Source organism: Canis lupus, chromosome 30 (genome assembly GCF_011100685.1).
Source record: "Canis lupus familiaris isolate Mischka breed German Shepherd chromosome 30, alternate assembly UU_Cfam_GSD_1.0, whole genome shotgun sequence".
Taxonomy (NCBI): Eukaryota; Metazoa; Chordata; class Mammalia; order Carnivora; family Canidae; genus Canis; species Canis lupus.
The window spans coordinates 33864133-33884857 of NC_049251.1; the positions used below are offsets into that span (position 1 = coordinate 33864133).

The 20725-nt window shown below is 51.3% G+C and overlaps 1 long non-coding RNA gene across 1 annotated transcript in view; it reads left to right on the forward strand.

The window, feature by feature from the left end:
* The first annotated feature begins 1464 nt into the window (after positions 1–1464).
* LOC119866931 overlaps positions 1465–20725 on the forward strand; it is a 43280-nt gene continuing 24019 nt past the window's right edge. Inside the window, exon 1 of the long non-coding RNA XR_005381822.1 lies at positions 1465–1555. This is a non-coding gene — a long non-coding RNA (uncharacterized LOC119866931). The remainder of the gene's footprint in view (positions 1556–20725) is intronic.

The following is a 20725-nucleotide window of genomic DNA, read 5'->3' on the forward strand; positions in this document are numbered from 1 at the left end:
AACAGCATTGTATATCACCTGCTGTTTGTCTAGCCTTGTGCAATGAGTGTAGGGGGTTAAAAGTGAAGGCATGGTTTCCAGCCGACGAGCTTACACACTCTGGGAAGATAATGAACACATGTGGAGTACTGAGACTGTGAGATTGGACAGGGTGTTATTAAGTCTGACTTTGTGTGAGCCTGCCTGAAAGCAGGGCGGAGGCTCTAAGAGGGGGTGCTAGCAGAGCTCGGGTGATGGGGGAAGGCTTCCTGGAAGAGGCAGCCTGGAGCCAGATCTTGAAGGCTGAGTAAACCCTGGGCAGGGGAAGAGGAAGCAGGAGGGTGAACCAGGCAGGGAGACTTCTCTGCAGAGTCCTGATTGCCCTCCCCAGGGTTAGACCCGCAGAGGGACTCCCCTTCAGTCGGGAGCTGTGCTGGGTGAGAAGGTGGGGGTGGGGGGTGGCGGCCCAGAGATAGTTTCTCATTTGCAGATGAGAAAACTGCAGCTGGGGTCTCTAACTGGTTAGAGGAGGAGCAGGGTGCTTGCAGGTGCTCGCTGCAGTGGATATACTGAGAGGAGTTACATTTTGGATCTAGCGTTCTCTGGTTTGACTTCCTCTAGCTTCCTGGAGAGTCCCGCAGGGGTGGGATGGGACTCAGGAGCATTGCCTCCTGCTGGGCAGATACCAGGCATTAACAGGCAGTGGGGGATTCAGAGCGTCCTCTAGAGCAGGGCCTTCGGGGTGGTAGTGATCCAGTGGCACGGCCAGCATGATGCCCTCACGGGTAGATTACACGTTAATTTGGAGAGGCTTTGGAGAGGGGCTGATGGAGATGCTCTAGGGGCTAACCACCCCCCCAAGACCTATCTCTTGGTGAGACCTCTGACTCGAAAATCCCTAGGTCTTCTTATCAGCTCCATCCATTTTACGGGGTGAGTAATTCATTTACCTGCTGCAATTGCCAGCGTGTCATCATTACCCAGTTCCTGGTGGAGTTCGAGATAAGCTATCAGGAGTCCTTTCAGAAAGAGCCTTGTCTCCTGTCCAATCTTTATAGCCCCGCATCTCAAGTAACCTTGGCCCACAGCCTGTTTAGGGGATGGGGCGCTGAAGGCTGCTAAGCTCAGGATGAGAGCAGGTGATAGCAAAGGCCCTGCTGATGCTCGCAGCCTCCTTTGTTCTTGTATTTGCCCAGCCTTGAGCAAACAAGTCACAATAAACTAACGCGGCATTTGGATATTGGAAATGCAAAGAGAAAGTGTCTGGAAGAACAATAAAGGAGTTAGAGCAGAGGGTACGGGTGTGTGCAGGAGATTACATTGTTTAATTCCCCTCAAAGGCAAGGTGGTTTCCCAAACAAGAAATGGTTATGTGAAGCCTAGGGGTGGGGGTGGGAGGGCCGACAGGGAGCCTGGTGTCAGGGTTTCACTCTTACAACATTTAACCTAATTTGCCAAGGATGCTGACTCAGAGTTTGTAGGCAGGGCCTAGGCACCCATTTTAGCTCAGCCCCGCGAATGAGACAAGAAAAGTCCAGGCCTCAGGAACTCCAGTCTTGCTGGGGAGGAAAATCAGGTAAGAACAAAGCAGCCGGGGAAGCGTGATGGGCTAAAGCAGAAGGCAGTGGCTTCATAGGCACAGACACCTCATCCGGGAAGCCTCTGTCTTCCCCTTGGCAACCGATTGCTTCTTCCTTCCCTCCGCACCCCACAGCCCTTGGCCAGCACAGAACTAGGTTTATGCCTTCGCACAGTAAATTATACATTTGTCTCTCTCATTAGACCCGGGGTCGGTACCCTATAGCTCAGGTGGTTCTCGTAAGTGAGGTTTATTAGGACACGGCTGCACCCATTCATTTGCACACGGTCTCCGGCTCCTTTGGTGCCAGAAGGGCAGAGTTGGGTTCTTGGAACGGAAATGGTCTGCAAAGCCGAGAATATTTACTGTCCGGCCCTTTGCAGGGAAAGGGGGCCGACTCCTAATTAGACAACAGGCGGATGGAGGGCAGGGACCGGCTCTTCCTGGTATTTCAACCCTTAGGCACAGCGCTTTGCACACTAATGCTTAATTAAAAGAAGAGGTGTCCAAGCAGGAGAGAGTGAAGAGCATCCAGGGAAACAGTTCAATTACTTAAGAGCAGGAGCCGTTTTCAAGGACTTTAAAAGCCTTCATTTACATACACAGAGTTGATAAGCTAATTGCACAACAATCTTGTCCTAAATTAAAGCAGCCCCTCAGGTCTCGTTAGATAACACCTTGTTAACCTAGTTCAAGGAAACCCGCTGTTTCTCGACAATAATAAAAGTTCAATTTCCATAACCCAGCCTCTGTCTCTCCCCACCACACCGATCTCTCTTTAGTCTGAATCAGACGTCAGATAGACGTCAGGAGACAACCGTGCAAACAACCTGGTGTAGCGTTTCTGGAACGGTAGAGGCTGGCAAGGGCAGCACCATTCTGTGCATTATGCAGTCTAGACCCGGTGTTCGGGGACCGCAAGCGTCCCCAGGGTCGAAGGAAGTGATCACGACGTGGGAAGTTTAAACGTAGCCTCCAAGATTAACATTCCTCGCAACAGAGCAAAACCAACACGAAAGAATGTTTAATTAAAAGTCTCCTAAACAAATGACACTGTGCCATCTCCGACTCAGCTCCTAGAGTTATTTTATAAATCATACTAAACAAGGATCCGAGTGCATTTTAAGATGTTTGGCCTGATGTAGGGGTGGGACCTCCAGATGGGTGCAGAGGAGGACGCACGTTTTGTGGGATCCAAAAGTCATAGAGTTTTAGGGGATGCCTTTAAGAATATGGGTATAGGGCAGGACCTTCTGCAAACATTACACAAATGTTTTGCAAACGTTGCGTTGCGGGGTGGATCAGTGGACCAGGTGGACATTTTGTTAGGGTATTTCCAGAGTTTTGCAATGACCTAGGCAGGTGGGAGGCCCTCAAGTTTCAGTTCCATGGGCCTGAAAGTGAACATTCCCCTGAGTGACTGGGTTGTTAGATCAATGGAGTAAAAAAAAAAAAAAAAAAAAAAATAAAAAAAATACACACACACACACACACAAAAACACTTGGGAAGCACTGTCAGAGCAGGATTGGACAGTTGTTAAGATTCTGATAAGTCCTGCAGTTCAGAATATTACTGGATCCAGAGTTTTTAAAACTTGTTTTTGCCACAGAGACCCTCTCTGGACAAATGTTTTCAAGCAACTGAGAAGCTTGAAAAGCTCCCCTCCTCTCCTCATCCCTCCCCAATCCCATTTCCTTTTATGAAGTAGCCAAATGGGGCAAGGGCTCCAACCCTTCTGCTGTCTCAGGGCTGAGCTGGGACTCTCCCCAACCTGGGACTGCAGACACAGCAGGTCAGAAAGGTGCTTCTCCAGCAGGGGCTGGTTGAGAGACGAGGTCAGGGTCAGACCTACTCATAAGGGGTTTCTTATGTAATAAAATCCTTTCCTTAAAAAAAAAAAAAAAAAGAAAGTTCTGCAGCTCACACTTTCTCTTCCTCAGAATTTTAAAAGAATGGGGCATTTTGACTCAATTGAGGGCAAAGGGGGTTGACATATGGATTCCCAAGTCTCACTTTCTATTAGCATCGTCTTGTTTTTTGTTTTTGTTTTTTTGTTTTTTTGTTTTTTTGTTTTTTCTTTGAGTTCAGTGCAAGACTGGTGACATAATTTCAGGTCCCTGTACAAAATGAAAATGCTGGGGGCCCCTGTTTAGAAATTATGTCAAGAGAGTGACAGCTGAGCGTTAAACCATGTGGGCAGAGCATTAAACCCCATCTGAGCTGGATCCTCAGACACTGTCCATGAGGCCGGTCCTGGTCTGGTGTGTATTTGTGTTTACTCCTTTGCTCATTTCAAAGTTCAAAGTTCTGCAGACGTGTAAAGTCTGTATGGAAGACCCAGCACTTTAGGAGAGGACCGTGATCTTCACATAATGGGCCACATCTGGGCCCCGCGAGGAGGAGCCTTTGGGGGGTGGATCTGTATGAAGCTTTCTTCGTGTCACCCGGCATCTTCAGTGATTCATCATCAAGGCTGTTTTGTTCACCTTCTCACTGTAATTAGCTGGTGCTTCTCCAGTAAACACACTACTCTAACCTGGGTGTTTCCACAACAGTGTTGTTACCACGGGGCCAGGTGGATGGGGTCGGCATACAACAACTCTCTCTTTCCCTGGCTTGTAATAATTAACTCTTCTACCAGGGGACTCAGTCTAATTGTCTTTCCTGTAAGTGGTTGGTGATTATGAGTGTAGCAATGGGGTGAGAAAGTGGGAACCCAAGAGGGGAACAGCTTCCCCTGTTCTGAGGACCTGCATTTCCAGCAGCCGCGGGAGTGCGGGGTGTGTGGGGAGAGGTAACAGCAGCAGGATGAGGTCCAGTCCTTTCACTGCCTCGTGACTTGGGATTTCAAGTGTGTGTGTGTGTGTGTGTGTGTGTGTGTGTGTGTGGTCTCAGCAGATAAGGCAAAGCAGGTGCTTTTGATAAGGGGTTTCTGGGCTCCTGTGCCCCACTGCAGATTAAGGAAGGGTTAGCGGTGCACCCTAAGCCGCTCTGAGCTGAGGCCCCCAGAAACCCCTTTAGCAAGTTCATGTTCACTGGGCTCCTCCCTCCCATGCTTTCTACCTGGGATGCCTGTTTCAGTAGCAGGTGCAGCACCCACTCCTGTCCCCAGACTGGCTCTCCCCCAGGTCTGCAGAGCGACCCCATCTTCTCTTGCCGGAGAGGAGGGTGTTGTCCGAAAGCCATGGGAGCCGGGTCTGGAACCCAAGAGCGACCAGGGAAGGCGGCGGTGGTGGACCAGGGAAGGCGGTGGTGGTGCGCACGTGCCCTGTTTTCTTGCCTTCAGGCCAGTGAGGGATGGTGTCCTCTCCTGACCCTTGAAAACAGCAGTGGTTTTATTGAGCAAGTTTCCTCCTTTTTCACTTTTTAATCTTTTTGGTTCATGACAGTGAGCCTCTGCGTCACTGTCCTTTGTTGCTGAGGGGAGAGCGGGGGTTGGGGGGCGCTCTGTGCTCTGTGGGGTACCCGAGGCCAGCCCAGGAGCCAGGACAGCCTCAGGGGACTCAGGCCAAATGCATGACCGTGACTAAGAGCCTCTTCCTTAAGGGATGCATATTCAGTATTTGTCCAGATGTTAGGCCACGCGGATTGGGGAAATACAGTTCTCGCTCCTTAACCGCCCTCGTAGATTGCCCCCATGTCAGTGTGTCCTTGTGTTTCTCTTCTGTCCCCAGAGCAAACGGGTTTGAGACGCCCTTTGTTGAGCTAGCCATTTCATCGAGGGCATGTTAATCAGGGGGTTGAGAGCGAGCGTGTCAACACGTTCGATCTACCTATTTGTTTCCTTTTTTTTTTTTTTAAAAAAAAGATTATTTATTTATTCATGAGACACAGAGCGAGAGAGACAGAGACACAGGCAGAGGGAGAAGCAGGCTCCCCGCGGGGAGCCCTATGCAGGACTCCATCCCAGGACCCCGGGATCACTCCCTGGGCCCAAGAGAGATGCTCAACCCCTGAGCCGCCAGGTGCCCCTAAATATTTGTTTCTAATTGCAGCAGAGGAACCCTAATGAAGTAATAACTTTCTGGGGAGTGGGGATGAAGTAGGTCACTACCCCTTCTCTTTGAAGGTCAGCTCTCACTTGTTCCTGATAGCCTGGCAGTGGCTCTGCCTCGGAAGGCCCAGCCTCCTCTGCCCATTTCTTTAGGCTCACAAGTGGCTTGCTCGCTCCCTCTCTGACCTACCGTGCAACCTCGGGCCAGTCCCTCCCTTTCCTGGGGCTTCCTTTGCCCGAACTGTGTGCAGAGGGCAAAAGACCATCTCTGTGATGGGGAGCGTTGTCCTCACAGCCATCTCATTGACCCGGAGTTGAGCCTGCGGGAGCAGAAAGCCTTGGAGTGTCTGTGAGGTCAGCCTGGGAAGCTCTCAGGGGCCACGCTCTTTGAAACGTAGGGCATTTCTCTACTTCGAGGTAAAACTTCCAAGCTGACACCAGTCTGAGGGTAGGTTTTCTAGGCCAGGCTGGTGGACTTCCTCACTGGGAAAGGAAGCCTCTCGCCTCTCCCACAGCCTCATGCTGGCAATGACAGCCCATGTCACAGAGATAGAGATGAGCCCTTACTGTTTACAGGAGGCCTTACGGTGGGTGAGGACAGCACCGAGGGGCCAAGACGCAGTAGTAGCCCATTTAATCCTTAGGACAGTCCCTTGCACTACCATTTCCATTTTCCCGGGAGGGCTGTTGAAGCTCAAAGGACTCCGGGAGCTCACCCACGCCCAGACAGCTAGCAAGGGGCAGAGCCACACTTGACTACAGCCCACGCTCTCAGCCACTCGCCTGCATCCTTCCATTCGGCGCCTGTTTAAAGATCCGTTAAAATTGGGGACGCTCCTTCTCTGAGCCATGGCCTGCTTTGATTCTCCTTATCACCGAGAAACCAGACACCATAGGTCAGAGATGACCAAAATGGTTTAACGCTCTCTCTATCCTTCTGCGATGCAGCGCCAAGTAATCGCTGGGGTTATGCCCGCGGCCCAGGGCCTCTGGTGAGGACAGGACACCGTCTTCCGAATGGGCAGCACTCAGCACGAGTTCGCCTCCTTCTTGTTTCGGGGGCGGGTGCCTGGCCCAGTTACCCACTTCCTGTGCCGGGCCTCTTCCGCACAACCAGGGACCCAGCCAGGCTGGGGAAGGGGGCAGGAGGGCGAGGGAGAAGGCCTTAGTTTGCCTGTGGTTCTTCTCCGGGAGAGTTTGCAGACCGGGGGTGACATCGGATCACAGCCCTCTTACCTCATTTGGAAGGCTGAGGAGCAAGTACGGTCCACTCTGTTCTTTTACAGAAAGGCAAGCATGCATGCTCTTTAGACTTTCCAAAGAATTTGCAAACATCACGTATTCCCTGCCCTCTCCATCTTCCGTCCGGTCACTGCCCGGAGCAGCAGGGGGTAGCCCCGGCCGCGGTGCCCTCTACTGCCACATGGTGATGTCGGAGGCGCTCGGGCCCAGGAGGGGCATCCCAGCAATCTGCCCAACTGCTGACCCGGGGGCCGTGTTTTCTGGCTGCAGAGCGTGCTCCCGTCCCGAGTGAGCTTGGCTGGCCTGAGCCTTTGCACATGCCCAGCGGGGTCTGTGTGCTCCACTTGGAAGAGGCAGGAGCCGAGGCCTGGGGAGGTGAGGGACGGAAGGCCAGCCAAGTGGAGCTAGCAGCTGCAGCAGGACCAGGTTTCTTGGCCCCGGTTCCGGGATTCTTTCCACCGACCAGCTCTCCCGTGCAGACGGCTCCGGATGGATGAAAGCACCTTGATTTTCGGGTTCTCTTCTCCTCTCTGTAGCCTTCTGACTCACGTGCAGAAGAGTTGCCTCTTTCGAGCTTGGGCCTTGCACCTAAGCAAGTTTCCGTCCGAGGCTGCTGCCTCCAGGAGGAACAGAAAGTCCCCATCGGACTTAGGAAAAATGAAATCAGTCCCAGGCCCCGATCTCTCTGAAAAGTTGTTATTGAATTCTGTGCGTGGCCCTGACCTGGATTTAAAGATTTGCAAGAAGACAAATTCCAAACAGATGCCCATTAGGGCCCTGACAGCCGCAGCTTAAAGATAACATTTACATTCTGCCGGGGTCTGTATCTCTCTGTTCCCTGCTCAGCCCCTCTCCCGCCTCCGGTGGGATCAATACCTCGGTTGAGGTTACACGGAGGTGGCCACATTCTTTTAAGCTGTTTGCTCAGCGCTTGGTTTGCTCTGCTAACATGCCAGGCACTTCTTCCAACAGGCCTGTTTGCCCAGTATTAGGGCTGTTTGCCGAAACACCTACCCCAATCCGAGGGGGCTCAGCTCTCCAAACAGTTGGTCCCCACATCTGTCAATCAATAACGCCAATCGGGTTCCTGATATGGACAGCGAGCGTGGCCAAGTCCAATATTTGCCCAAACACCGCCCCCCTCCCCCTGCACCTGACTCTCCCCCAGCTTGACAAGGTGGACATTCGCCAAGCGCACAGGCTGCTGGGAAGAGGCGATGCTGGCAAACAGGGAGCTGATTCCAGGAAAGAAGGGTGCACGAACAAACATGATAGCTCCTTTATGAGAGGTAATTTACTGAAATACACAGTGATTACCTGCTCATCCAGCTCTGGCGTCATTAGACATGGCAGGCTCAGGGCTCTGGTCTCCCCAGCGCTGGCAAAGGAAAGTGGATCCCAACTTGGAGAAGCTTGAGGTCGGATCCTGGGTTTGGCTTGGCATCACCGGTGATCGGAGGGCCATCGGGTCATTATCAAACCCAGGAAATCAGCTCTGAAGAAGGACGAAATGATAACAAGAGAAAACATACCCTAAAAGGAGGCTGATGTTAGTGGCTACAGCCTTTTAATAGTTTCGGACGTGGTAGGGGTGTCGGTTCACAATATTCTGAATGCACTAAGTGCCACTCAATTGTTCTCTTTCAAATGGTTAATTCTGTGTTATGTGGATATCACCTCAGTTGGAAAAAAAAAAAAAAAAAAAGAATCCCAGTGAGCCCAGGACATTTACATTTGAGAGACTCTAATGCCTAACTCAGGCTTTGGCTCAGAGTAAATGCTTAATAAATGTTTATTGAAAGAACAATCTAACATTTGCACAGTCAACAAAGCTCTTTGTTATACATTAGCTCATTTCATCCTCAAAGAGCCCTAGGAGATGGGCAGGGTAAGTATTCTTGTGTCACAAAGGAGAAACTGAGGCCGAGAGAGGGGAGTGGTTTGCATGATGTCGCACAGCTGGGAGAGGTGGTGCTGGGATTCAAACCCAAAAACCTCTGGCTTCAGAGTCTGTGCTTGTACAGCCTCATTGTTGTGTCGACCTCATGAGTGCCAGGACGGGAGAGAAACAGATTCTTGCAAATATTACATCCCTCTTCTTTTAGGGTATTTATTACCAAAAATATTTAAAAACTGGACCATCCAGCAAAGCCACTCCTTCTCTGTCAAAGTTCCTAGCACAGTGCTTGATAAATATTTGCTGATTCACTCAGCTGCAGAGATCAGCCTCTGGTTGCTGTGGTGACTGTCCAGAGCAAAGCTTGGGCAGATTAGGGTATCAGTGAAGCCAAAGGACTCTAGGCCGCTGAGTATCTAGAAGGAGGAGCTGGGGTCTCTGGGTGGCGACTCCCAGAAGCCTTTGCTGGGTGCAAGGTGCCCTCTCTGTACACCAATGGTACCGTGCGTAGGGGAGCCTGGGTTGTGGTTGGGCCATCTTACCACTGTCACTTGTTGGCCTAGGTGGCGGTGGGATGGCCTGTCGTTCAAAAATTATGAAGAATTTCAAGACAGTGATGGCTGAGCATGACACCCAGCACGTGTTGCTCTGAGGTCAGGGTTGGAGAGGCTGAGCAGCTCTCAGTGATGTGGGCCTGAGGCAGGTGATCCTGAGACCATCACTTGGCCTCCGGTGAGCATTTGTGAGGGGTCGTGTATGGAGTCGAGAAGTGGGGGGGGGGGGGGACAGGAGGAGGAGAAGCCATCTCTTTTCTAGGGCGTCTCCCTTTCTCCTGGGGAGAACTCCAGTATGCTTCCCCGCTCACTCCAAGATCAGAGCAGCCTCCAGACCCGCCTGGGTTTCTACCCTGGCTCTGCTACCTGGAGTCCTTGTGTTGTGGGATAGAGCACTGAACCCCTCAGAGCTGCTGGCTCCTCAGTTATAAAATGGTGGGGCTACTTTTCTCATCAGGTTATTGAGGGGTTCCATGAGAGGATGCCAGGGTGCTTGGCTAGCCCTGTCGGTAGAGCATACGACTCTTGATCTTGTGAATGTGAGCCCCATGTTGGGTATAGAGATTATTTAAAAATACAAGCTTAAAAAAAAATGAGAGGATGCCAAAGGGCCTGGCACGATGCTGGATACACAGCAACCCTCTTCCCAGATCCTAGCACCTCTTCTCCCGACTGAGCGGGGCTGAGCTCCTTCTCAGTTGGACTTGAGTTGGCTAACGGGAAAACATGGATTGAAACCTCGGATGCTTTCAGAGTCTAAGTGGAAAGTAGATATGAAGGAGACAGGCCCCAGAGGCAAGGCATAGGGAGTGGTAGGGACTGTGGTAACCCGGTGGTCTCGTGCCCTACCTAACCCCACTGAATCCAAAGACCAAATTGAAACGGAAGGCTGCTGCCAGTTCATTAGGCAGTGAGGGAGGGAGTTCTCAAAAGTTTTGAGAACTTTTATACAATAAGTTGAAAATTATAGTGACGCCAAGGGGAAAACAAAACGCTGCAAGGTCTTGCATGGTAAGCTATAAATGGGGCTCCGGGTGCCAAAGCAACGAGGGCATCACAGTCCCATGCTTCTCACTGTCCGTGCAGGAGAAGCGGATAGCATGTCCTGGGAGCCAGCTCTGAAAGACACCCCTGGGGACGGCTAGGGTATCTTGGCCTGTGTATGCAGGGTGGGCTGATGGGCACAGGCCTCTAGCCCAGGGAATAAGCAGGTGCAGAGGAGTTCAAGAAAACAACCTGTTTGGCTGAAATTTGGTCTGCTTTTATCGCCCCTGTGCGCCGGCAATTATAAACAATGTCAGTGATAAAATTCTCCTCCGTGAAAAATCTTTCCTTGGCTTAAGGTGTAAGCAAGAGGGGCTTCATGACAGTCATAACCAGTCTGCGAGAATAGGCTTCCCACGAGGACAGATTTATGACCTATCCTTCAATGCACATTTTGTTGTACAACGATGTTCATTTGGAGAACTTCCAGTTGCAGATTTGGCTCCCCAAAGGCGGACCCACCCATGTGCATTCGTTTTGAGAGTTGTTTTGTCAGGCGGCAGGATTGTTTACTTTCCCTGTGAGCATGGTTTGTGTTCTCACACCCCCTGTGGTAGCACACATTCTTGAGCTTAAAGAAGGAGGTTTGACACGAGCAACCATATAGCCATATAGCGTAGCGATTATAAAGATGCAACACGTAACCTGACTTCTGGAGTGCAGCCATGCTGAGCAACCACTGGAGTTGAGATTTATTTAAAATTTGAAAGGAAAAAAAAATAAATAAAAATAAAAAAAATAAAATTTGAAAGGACCGGGATCCCTGGGTGGCTCAATGGTTTAGCGCCTGCCTTTGGCCCAGGGCGTGATCCTGGAGTTCTGGGATCGAGTCCCATATCAGACTCCCTGCATGGAGTCTGCTTCTCCCTCTGCTTATGTCTTTGCCTCTCTCTCTCTCTCTCTCTGTGTCTCTCATGAATAAATAAATAAAATCTTAAAAAAAAATAAAATTTGAAAGGACCAAAGAGTATGAACTGGGAGATGTAACGTTTTTGTTTAGTGAGTGCGTATTTTAGTTCATGCTTGAAATAGTTGACTGAATTTGAATGATGTGTTTTGAATGGAAACTTATTTTCTTATTTTTTAATTGTTTTATTTTTGACATTAAAAAATATTTTATTTATTTATTTGAGAGAGGGGGAGAGAGAGTGAGAGGGGGAAGTAGACTCCTTGCTGAGTGGAGAGCCTGATGCGGGACTCGATCCCAGGACCCTGAGATCACGACCTGAGCCGAAGGCAGACACTTAACCAATTGAGCCACCGAGGCATCCCATATTTTTTTTAATGGTTTTAAAAAGAAAAAAAAATCCAGAAAATGGTTTTATCAATAAATGGTATCTTTGGCTGACATTTTAATCTTAGTAAAACCCTCTTGTGAGTTACTGGATAATTATTTACATAAATTATTATTATATCAGACTGTAACCAAAGGATCAAAGTTCAAGCTGCTGGGCATGTATAAACACCATTGTATAAATAATTGTTGGAACTTGGAGTGACTTGCAGTGTCTTGTCGTATTGTGAAACTGGCAACTGGTTCGTAATTGTTCTGAGACTTTAAAGAACTTCCAAGTGGGGCACCTGTATCAACCTGAAATGACATGGATCCAGTGGAACTTGACAAAGAAACAGGAGAAGAGCAAGAGAGGCAGCAACTGAAACAACGTCTGCATATGTTAAAAATACGTGATGCTTTCAAAATCATGGATAATGACTGAGAAATCTGGAGAGAGGACAACTGGCATATCTAGTGCACCTGTAATATTGCCACGCATTGCATTTCAGGATTTGTACAGAAAATAAGTTTGTTGCTTGGAGGAGGGCTGAGTTCATGTGTGTCAGGCTCTCTCCTTATGCCACTGATGTGCTGTCTCTGGTTGGGGGCATGGGCTGGGTGCCCCCGTCCGGGGGTGGGGGTCGTGGTCAGGGGCAGAGGTGTGGCAAAGTCAGTTACCATCACACCCTCTTTCTTAACCAGCTCCCACTCCCTTGGGGAGGGGCCTGTATTTGGGCTCTTTTGTTGTTGGGAGCCGATGCCCACTTGGGCTGCCTCAAGTCCCCCATGTTGGGCAGCTCGGCTCCTGTCCCACAGCCACGTCTCATCCTTTCCTGAAGCATGACGCCAAGCCTGGAGGGAGCCTGGGGCAATGCCACCAGTTTCTGGGGTTGCCCCAGCTGGTAGCAGCCCCCTCCATCTACTTTAAAGCAGCCGTGTTTAGAGTGGGGTCATCTAAAACAGAGAGATAGGTACTAAGTTTCTCCAGCAGCCCCCTGGGAAATTCTTACTAATTCCATCAACACGGCTGTGTGTTAAATGCACTCTTTAGGGATGGGCCTTGTGCCGGCCACCATGGGGTCACCGGAATCCGATAAGTCCCAGCGTCTGTCCTCTGGGGGAGCGGTGTGGGCCTCCTGTGGCTGGAATTCAAGGGAGTGTGGTGGAGGCAGCTCCAAGAGGCAGAGGGGAGTTGTCAGGGTTGTTCAAAGCAGGGTGACAAAATTTACCCTAGAGGTGTCTTGGGGTGGCAGGAAGCTCTGTGGAATCTGAGCTGCGCTCACAGAGGGCGTCTTCAGAGGCTGGCATGCTGTGACCGTATCCTAGCACCAACTCTCATTGGCTCTAAGACTTCCAGCAAGTTCTCCCTTCTGGCCTCCTGGGATTTGGCTCCCTCCTCTGAGAAACTGGGATGGGGGCGACAGTCCAGCCTCACCGGCAGATGTCGCTGAAGGCAGTTAGGCCACTGAGAAGCTCTGGGCCCTCCCACGAAGTGCTTAATAGATGGTAGATGGAGCTCCTGTGAAACCCCCCCTCCTTTCTCGGGGGTTGTCCACCCAAATCACAGCAGAATCTCAGGTTTAACTTGCACCCACACTCAGGGAAGTCCCGTCAGCAGAGGCTGAGCTCATTTGGCACATGGGATTGTGGTGAGTGAACCCAATCCAGACTCGGAAGGCCTAGAAGGAACAGACAAATACTGTGCCCTTGCACAGCCTCCTTCAAATATAAATTGTCTCAGCGGAGCTTTTGAGAGAAGCTGGAGAGCTCTTGTAAAATATAAATTGTCATTTTTGTTGCTAATAATAGTAATGACAATTCCTGGGCTTGCGTCCTGAGATCATCATCTGTCTGCAGGCAACTTTCATCACTCTCCCAAGGACTGGCCCAGTACCCAGAATAATGCTTCCAGCACTCCCTACCCCGGAGCCTCTCTGGGACTGTGCCCGTGACCTCCTGACTCATCTCTAGATTCATTACCTTGTACAAGGACGTGCTCAGGTGTACCAGGTCACATTTTTTTAAAAAATATTTTAAAGATTTATTTATTCACGAGAGACACAGTGAGAGAGGCAGAGACACAGGCAGAGGGAGAAGCAGGCTCCCTGCGGGGAGCTTGATGCGGGATTTGAACCCAGGACCCCGGGATCACAATCTGAGCCAAAGTCAGACACTCAGTGCCTGAGCCACCCAGGCGTCCTACCTAGGTCACATATTTTGTCACTGATTGGTCACATATTTGGTGTGTTACTAATTTAATCTCACAGCTACCTTGTGATGAAGATCACTTTATCTTTTTGGGGCCTCAGAGGAGGTCAATGGCTTGCCCAAGCTTGCTCATGCGGCTTATAAGAATCAGGGGTGGGATTTGAACCCAGTTCTGTCTCAGTTCAGAGCCCAAGCTCTTAAATCCAGCCTCTGCTATTTGACAGAAATAGTCCCTCCTCTGGGAGCTGCAGGCCGAGACGGCCGCCCTGAAACAGGCTCCTAAGAGAGAGAGAGATTTCATCAAAACCTCGTCCTAACTCAGTGGAATGTCTTGCGTTCAGTTACCAGCACGTCGGAATTTGTAGGACGTCTGGTCAGCGCTGCGCCCACGTTGCCTGGAGCACTCTCAAGGTGGCGAGAAGCTGTTGAATTAATAAAATGCATTAAGATGATTGCAGGGGAAACACTTAATCTACAGAGGATAATACACTCTTTGGAGGCATTTTCAAGTACTTTTGAAAACTCCCTTTTCCACACCAATAATTGATAGACTAACCTCAAATTGTTCTTATTTGTTCATTAACATAAGGCCCCCAGGGGCTCGCTGTGCAACACTTTATTAGCCTGGATTGAGTAATATATTTTAAAGTAATAAAACGACATTATTTTTAAATTATTTTTTAATGTGGACTTTCCAGCCATTGACTGCCCTCTCTGATAGGTCTGAATTAGTGAGTTTTAATTGTGTGCAGAGAAGCAATAAAATAATCATTACTAAGATGATGGGTGCTTCTTTTATGGCAGACACTGAGCTGGGCGTTGTCTCATTCAGCCTGATAAAACCCTACATCGGTGGGGGGTGGGTGGCCCATGTGCTCCTCCTTCACGGACAGAAATCACTCTCCAAGGAATTCAACTCCTCCCCCAGGGCACCTGGACCAGCGGGTGGGAGTGGCGGAGCCAGGACTCAAGCTCAGGCTTGTCACCTCTTTCTGTAACACTCACCAAACGTGGTCGAGGTGCGAGTGTGGGTGGTACTGAATGAGGCTGAGTCTTCGCCCAGAGGATGGGGCTTAGTAAAAAAGGGAAGGTAAGAAAAAGAAGAGAGAAATCAAGTCACATCAAGTGACAGGCAGGACTCCTTGCTTATTTGCTGGGGATTGGCCACCCAGGCGGGGACACAAAGGTGCGCGTGTGTGGCACGATGGTTAATTTATATGTCAACTTGGCCAGGCTACGGCCAGTGGTCTGGTCAGACACCGGTCTAGATGTTGCTGTGAAAGTATTTATCAGATGTGATGAACATTTAAATCTGTAGACTTTAAGGAGAGCAGATTAGTCTTTATAATGTCGGTGGGCCTCATCCAATCAGGTGAAGGCCGTAAAAGCAAAAGATTGTTTCCTTATTTTTTTTTTTTAATTTTTATTTATTTATGATAGTCACACACACACACAGAGAGAGAGAGGCAGAGACACAGGCAGAGGGAGAAGCAGGCTCCATGCACCGGGAGCCCTACATGGGATTCGATCCCGGGTCTCCAGGATCGCGCCCTGGGCCAAAGGCAGGCACTAAACCACTGCGCCACCCAGGGATCCCAAGAGATTGTTTCCGAAAGAAAAAAGAATCCTCGTCAGGACTATCCCATAGGATGCTGCCTGAATTTCCATCCTGCTGCCCTGTGGAGTTTGAACTTAAGACGGCCACAGTAACTCTTAAATAAATTTCCAGGCTGCTAGCGGATCCTACACATTTTGGAGTCACCAGCAATCCCTTAAAAATCTCTCTCTCTTTCAGGGCATCCACGTGGCTCAGTGGTTGAGCATCTGCCTTCGGGTCAGGTCGTGATCCTGGGGTCCCGGGATCAAGTCCCGCATCGGGCTCCCTGCAGGGAGCCTGCTTCTCCCTCTGCCTGTGTCTCTGCCTCTGTCATGAACAAATTTAAAAAAATTAAAAAAAAAATCTCTCTCTCCATACACACACACACACACACACACACTAACACACAAGCTGTTATTCATATTCACTTTATTTCAGTGCACCTTTCTACGTCGTGATAAAATGAATTACAGCATCTACATAACTGGGATTTTTACATACTTGATCCCTAGAGAAAGAACCAAAGAAATGAAAGCAAACTCTCAGGGATTTGTTTGAAGATGCCATTTCTGAGCCCATCTGGGCTCCAGATCCACCTGACGCTGCCTGCGGCTGTCACCCCTGGTTCAGGCCCCGGGCAGTGTGGCTTCGCAGCCTGACCTGACACATACCAGCCAAGTCATCTCCAGACTCGGTCCCAGTGAGGCTTTCTCTCAGGAACAGTACGTGGGTCTGTGGCCCCAAGACTTGAAATCAAAGGGGATTCTAATGATCGAGAAAATTCAGTTCTCCAGAATTGCCAGGGAATTGACTTCTTCTCTGGAGTCCTTACGTCAGGTAGCATTGAGGCCACTCTGACTCTTATCTTTTTTTTTTTTTTAAGAGTTATTTATTTTATTTGAGAGAGAGAGAGAGAGAGAGAGAGAATGAGAGAGAGAGAGAGAGCCAAGGGAAGGGCAGAAGGAGAGGAGAATCTGAAGCAAACTCTCCGCTGAGCACGGAGCCTGACACAGGCTCCATCCCACGACCCTGAGATCATGACCTGAGCAGAAACCAAGAGTTAGATCCTTACCCGACTGAGCCACCCAGGTGCCCTTTATTCAGATATCACCTCTGTCAAGAGACTGGCTCATGCCCTCTTGTCCTCCCCACCCCCCCCTGCCGAGAGTGGTGGCAGGGTGATGGAGATCATTCCCACTTTACAGAAAGAGAAACTGAGGTGAAGAAGGGATGCCACTGGCTTGGGATCCCAGGTGCCACCTGGGGCAAGCCTGAGACGGAGCGCTTGGAGGAGACTCGCAGGCGCTGGCCCCCCTGGGAAGCCCTCACCTGTCCCCGGGGAAGCACAGGCCCCACTTAGCCCGGCCTTGCAAATTGGAGCCAGCCCTGCTGCTCCAAAGAGCAGACCTGCAGACCAGGGGAGCATGTGGACCTGCTTTAAAATCATAATTTTTTTTTTTCTTATGGGTCACTCAGATCCTCGGCAGCCCACTTTGTGCTGATGCTCTGTGCCTCCCTCTTCCCTTGCCCAGGAAACACTTGTACCCTCAGTCTATTCTTGTTGACTCTGGCATGAAAAGCACTCTGCCTGGGGAGTAAGGTTATAGCCATCGGCCAGAGGGAGAGAGAGAGAGAGAGAGAGAGAGAGAGAGATGTTGTTTGATGAAGTGGAAGGAACACATGGTCTGGATACCTGGATTTTAATGCCTCCCCTTTTTAAACTAGCTGTGTGACCTTAGACAAGTCACTTGAGCCCTCTGAGCCTTGGTTTCTGCCTCTGTAAAATAACTGCTATCTAAGAGGCTATCAGTGTTTTTTTTTAAAGATTTTATTTATTTATTCATGAGAGAGAGAGAGAGAGAGAGAGGCAGAGACACAGGCAGAGGGAGAAGCAGGCTCCATGCAGGGAGCCCCACGTGGGACTCGATCCCGGGTCTCCAGGATCACGCCCTGGACTGAAGGTGGAGCTAAACTGCTGAGACACTGGGGCTGCCCCTATCAGTGGTTTTTAATGAAATAATAATTGTAGCCATGTTGTAAAGACTGTAAAGCACTGTACCTAAATTAGCTATTTTTTTTTTAAAATAAGATTTGATTTATTTGAGAGGGAAAAAGAGAGAGTGCATAGGAGTGGGAGGAGGGGTAGAGGCAGAATCTTAAGCAGACCCCATGCCCAGCACCGAACCTGATGTGGGGCTCAATCTCACAAGCCCGAGATCATGCGCTGAGCGGGGTCAAGAGTCAAGCACTCAACCGACTGAGCCACCCAGGCTCAGTGCCCAGCTACTGTCATTTTTGATGTGCCCTAATGGATGGGGTAAGGAAGGATCTAGAATTGGGGAATTTAGCCTTCTCTGACCTCATGTTACAGGGAGGTCACAGTCCAGAGAGTTCAAGCAGGCCGCCCCAAGTCGCAGAGGGTGAGGAGGCAGGATTAGGGTTGGGCAGTGAGGACGGGTGGGAACAAGGGGTGTTGTACGGGACCTTGATGGGACAGACGAGGGTCCCAGGAGGAGGGTGCTAGGGGCAGCGGGCAGCAAGGTTGGAGGGAGGCCAGGTGGACAGGGGCTCCAGTGCTGGGCTGCAGACTCGGTGCTGTCACTCGAGGCGAATGCCAGCTCTGTTTGCCAAAAGCCTACACAGGGGCCGCCAGCGCAAGGACACACGGATGGCGCAGGTCCCTCCTGGCGTGTGACTTCTGTTTCAGAAACGGGGTGAAACACACACCCGGCCCAGGTCACCTTCAGAGGATCACAGGATGGGGAGGAGGGCAGAGCTTTCCAAGGGAAAACCCAGCACTCTCATTCTCTCGGGTCCAGAAACGTGGGCCGCACTAGTTTTGCCATCATCAAAACTATGCCTGAGTCACTTTTGGGCAGAAGTGAGAGAGCGCGGGGCACGGGGACCGGGGTGCGTACCGAAGCGGGCACCACACCCACACACATCTCTCAAAAGCGAGTTTACCACTAAAAATGATCTGGGGATTCTGGTAACCGGAGTTGTCATTCAAGATAGGCCTTGAGTCATTCCTCTCATGAAGCAGGAAAGAAAAAGTGAACAACAGAGAGCGGGATTCATACCTAGGTGGATCCCGAGTGCCCTGAGCCTCTTTCCTTCCTTCCAGTGAAATATTCCCCCCTTTGATCCCTCTTACTGCCTTACATTTTACCATTAGAAATTTATTCCTTTGGTTATTCTGTCTCCGAGAGCTCTTCATACAAATGCAACAGTGCCCGGGAGAGGCAACAGGTAAGCCTGGAGTGTGGACTGGGATCCAGCTCAGGTAACTCAGATCCTGGGGATTGGTTTCATCGGGGGGACCTGAGGGATCAAAAGGGGTGAGTCAAAGAGACGGCGTAGGGGCCGCGATTATCAGCCGCACTTTATAGATGAGGAAACAGACTTAGGCAAATAAAGACAGCAATTCGTCTGTGGCAGGAGCTGGCCAAACCTCACTTTCTCGCCCCAAATTGTGTGTCTTCTTCAGAGTTGTTCAGAAGCAACCCCATGAAATTCGTTTCAGAGAAAACACGCCTTTGTTCCCTTCCCGTCTGGCCCCCCCGGGCTCCCTTCCTCAGTGGGCCGTTGGTGAGCTGGACCCTAGCAATGACTTGTGTGCCCTGGATGGTAGGGCCCTGTCGTCGATGGGACACTTCGTCCTCCGCTCTCTCCTCGCCTGCGCTCTGTCTCTGCAGTTTTTGTAAGAGTTTATTCATTCATTCATTCATTCATTCATTCATTCATTCATTCATTCATCATGATCATGAATGAATGAATGAATGACACAGAAAGAGGCAGAGACACAGGCAGAGGGAGAAGCAGGCTCCCTGCGGGGAGCCCGATGCGGGACTCGATCCCAGGACCCTGGGGTCACGCCCTGACCCGAAAGCAGATGCTCAACCGCTGAGCCGCCCAGGCGCCCCTGTCTCTGGAATTTGAACCGAGACCAGGGGGTGCCACAGTTGGTGTCATGCTGGAGCTGGGAAGTGGGGGGCCCAGCACAGGGCTGCAAACACTCCAGGGTTCGGAGTAAGGGAGCCGGCCAGCCGGGGACCGAGGGGCAGGGGCGCCCAGGAGCGCTCTAGTCCACCTGCGGGGACAACGCCTCGCTCCGGGCAGCCCCTTAGCACGCCTCCCTCGGGGACGTGAGGATGGCCTTGGAGCAGTGCCCCCCGGGCCGCGTCTCCCTTTCCTCCTCTTTCTGACTCGGCGTGTCCCTGATGTTGTCTTGTGCTTGTCAGAGCGTCAGATACTGAATGACCGGGGTGGCGGGGGATAACTTTCGTCCCCAGCTTATAGGTGTTGGGACCAAGAGGCGCCCCATCTGTGCATGATGAAGGTGTCCTGGACCTCGCTGCCGGTATGGAGAGCCCAGCACGCTGCCTGAGACCCCGAGTGGGGGGCCCCGGGGGCTGTACTCCTTGGGGGGGGCTGAGTGTAACTTTGCTTGCAGGAGGGGGACCGAGCCACATATCCGGCGACCCCAAGGGCAAACAGCATCAGCGATCCTGAATGCTGTTGTCCAGTTAGTTCTCGTGCCCTGAGCACCGGGCCCCAGCAGGATGGCACAGGCCGGGCCCTCGTGCTGGGGACAGGCAGCGGTGAGTGCGAGTGCTGGCGGCCTGTCTGAGGCCCTTCTGGCTCTTGCCTCGACGTAGCCACATTCAAGGCCTGGACCCTGGGGAGAGGGAACACGCAGCACCCGAGTCCCGGATGGATAAACCTTCACTGATTGAGCCATCTCACTCTGGCGGTTGTTGGTTACCACGACACGCCCTAGTGTTTTCTGACTGCCTTTCCTAGGGTTGTTCTAGATCCTTCTGGAAAGTAGCCGGAGGCTCTGACACCGTGGGGCCCGGACCCAGGCACCGGTGACACGGCTTGGGTCTCTCCCACCAGCCTCAGTGCCATCCCCGAGGCTGCGGGACAGGAGTGCAGAACAGCAGAGGGCACCAGAGGCCTGTCGCCTCTCTCCCCATCATGGTGTCCTAGTTGGAGGCGCTGGCGTGGCCAGAGGGGCCCTGGGGCCTGCAGCAGGGAGAGAGCTCAGGGCCTGCCCCTCGGGGAGTCGCTGCGGTTGTGAGCAAGGGTTTGTAGGATGCAGACGCACCCCTCTGGGGGCTTCAGAGGGACTGGGCCCTAAGCCAGGGCCCCACGGGGGCCTCTAAAGAGCAGGCCTTCCTCTCGCACTTTCCCTCTAGGCCTGGCTCCGTGTTAGGTGTCAGGGTCAGACCCTGAGTAAGGCCGAGAGGAGCAGCCAAGGGCCAGCACAGAATGTCCTGGGCACCGCTACACCCCTGCCCCCCCTGCCCCCAGGCCCAGAGCTGTGGGATCTCAGGCCTTCCCCAAGCCTT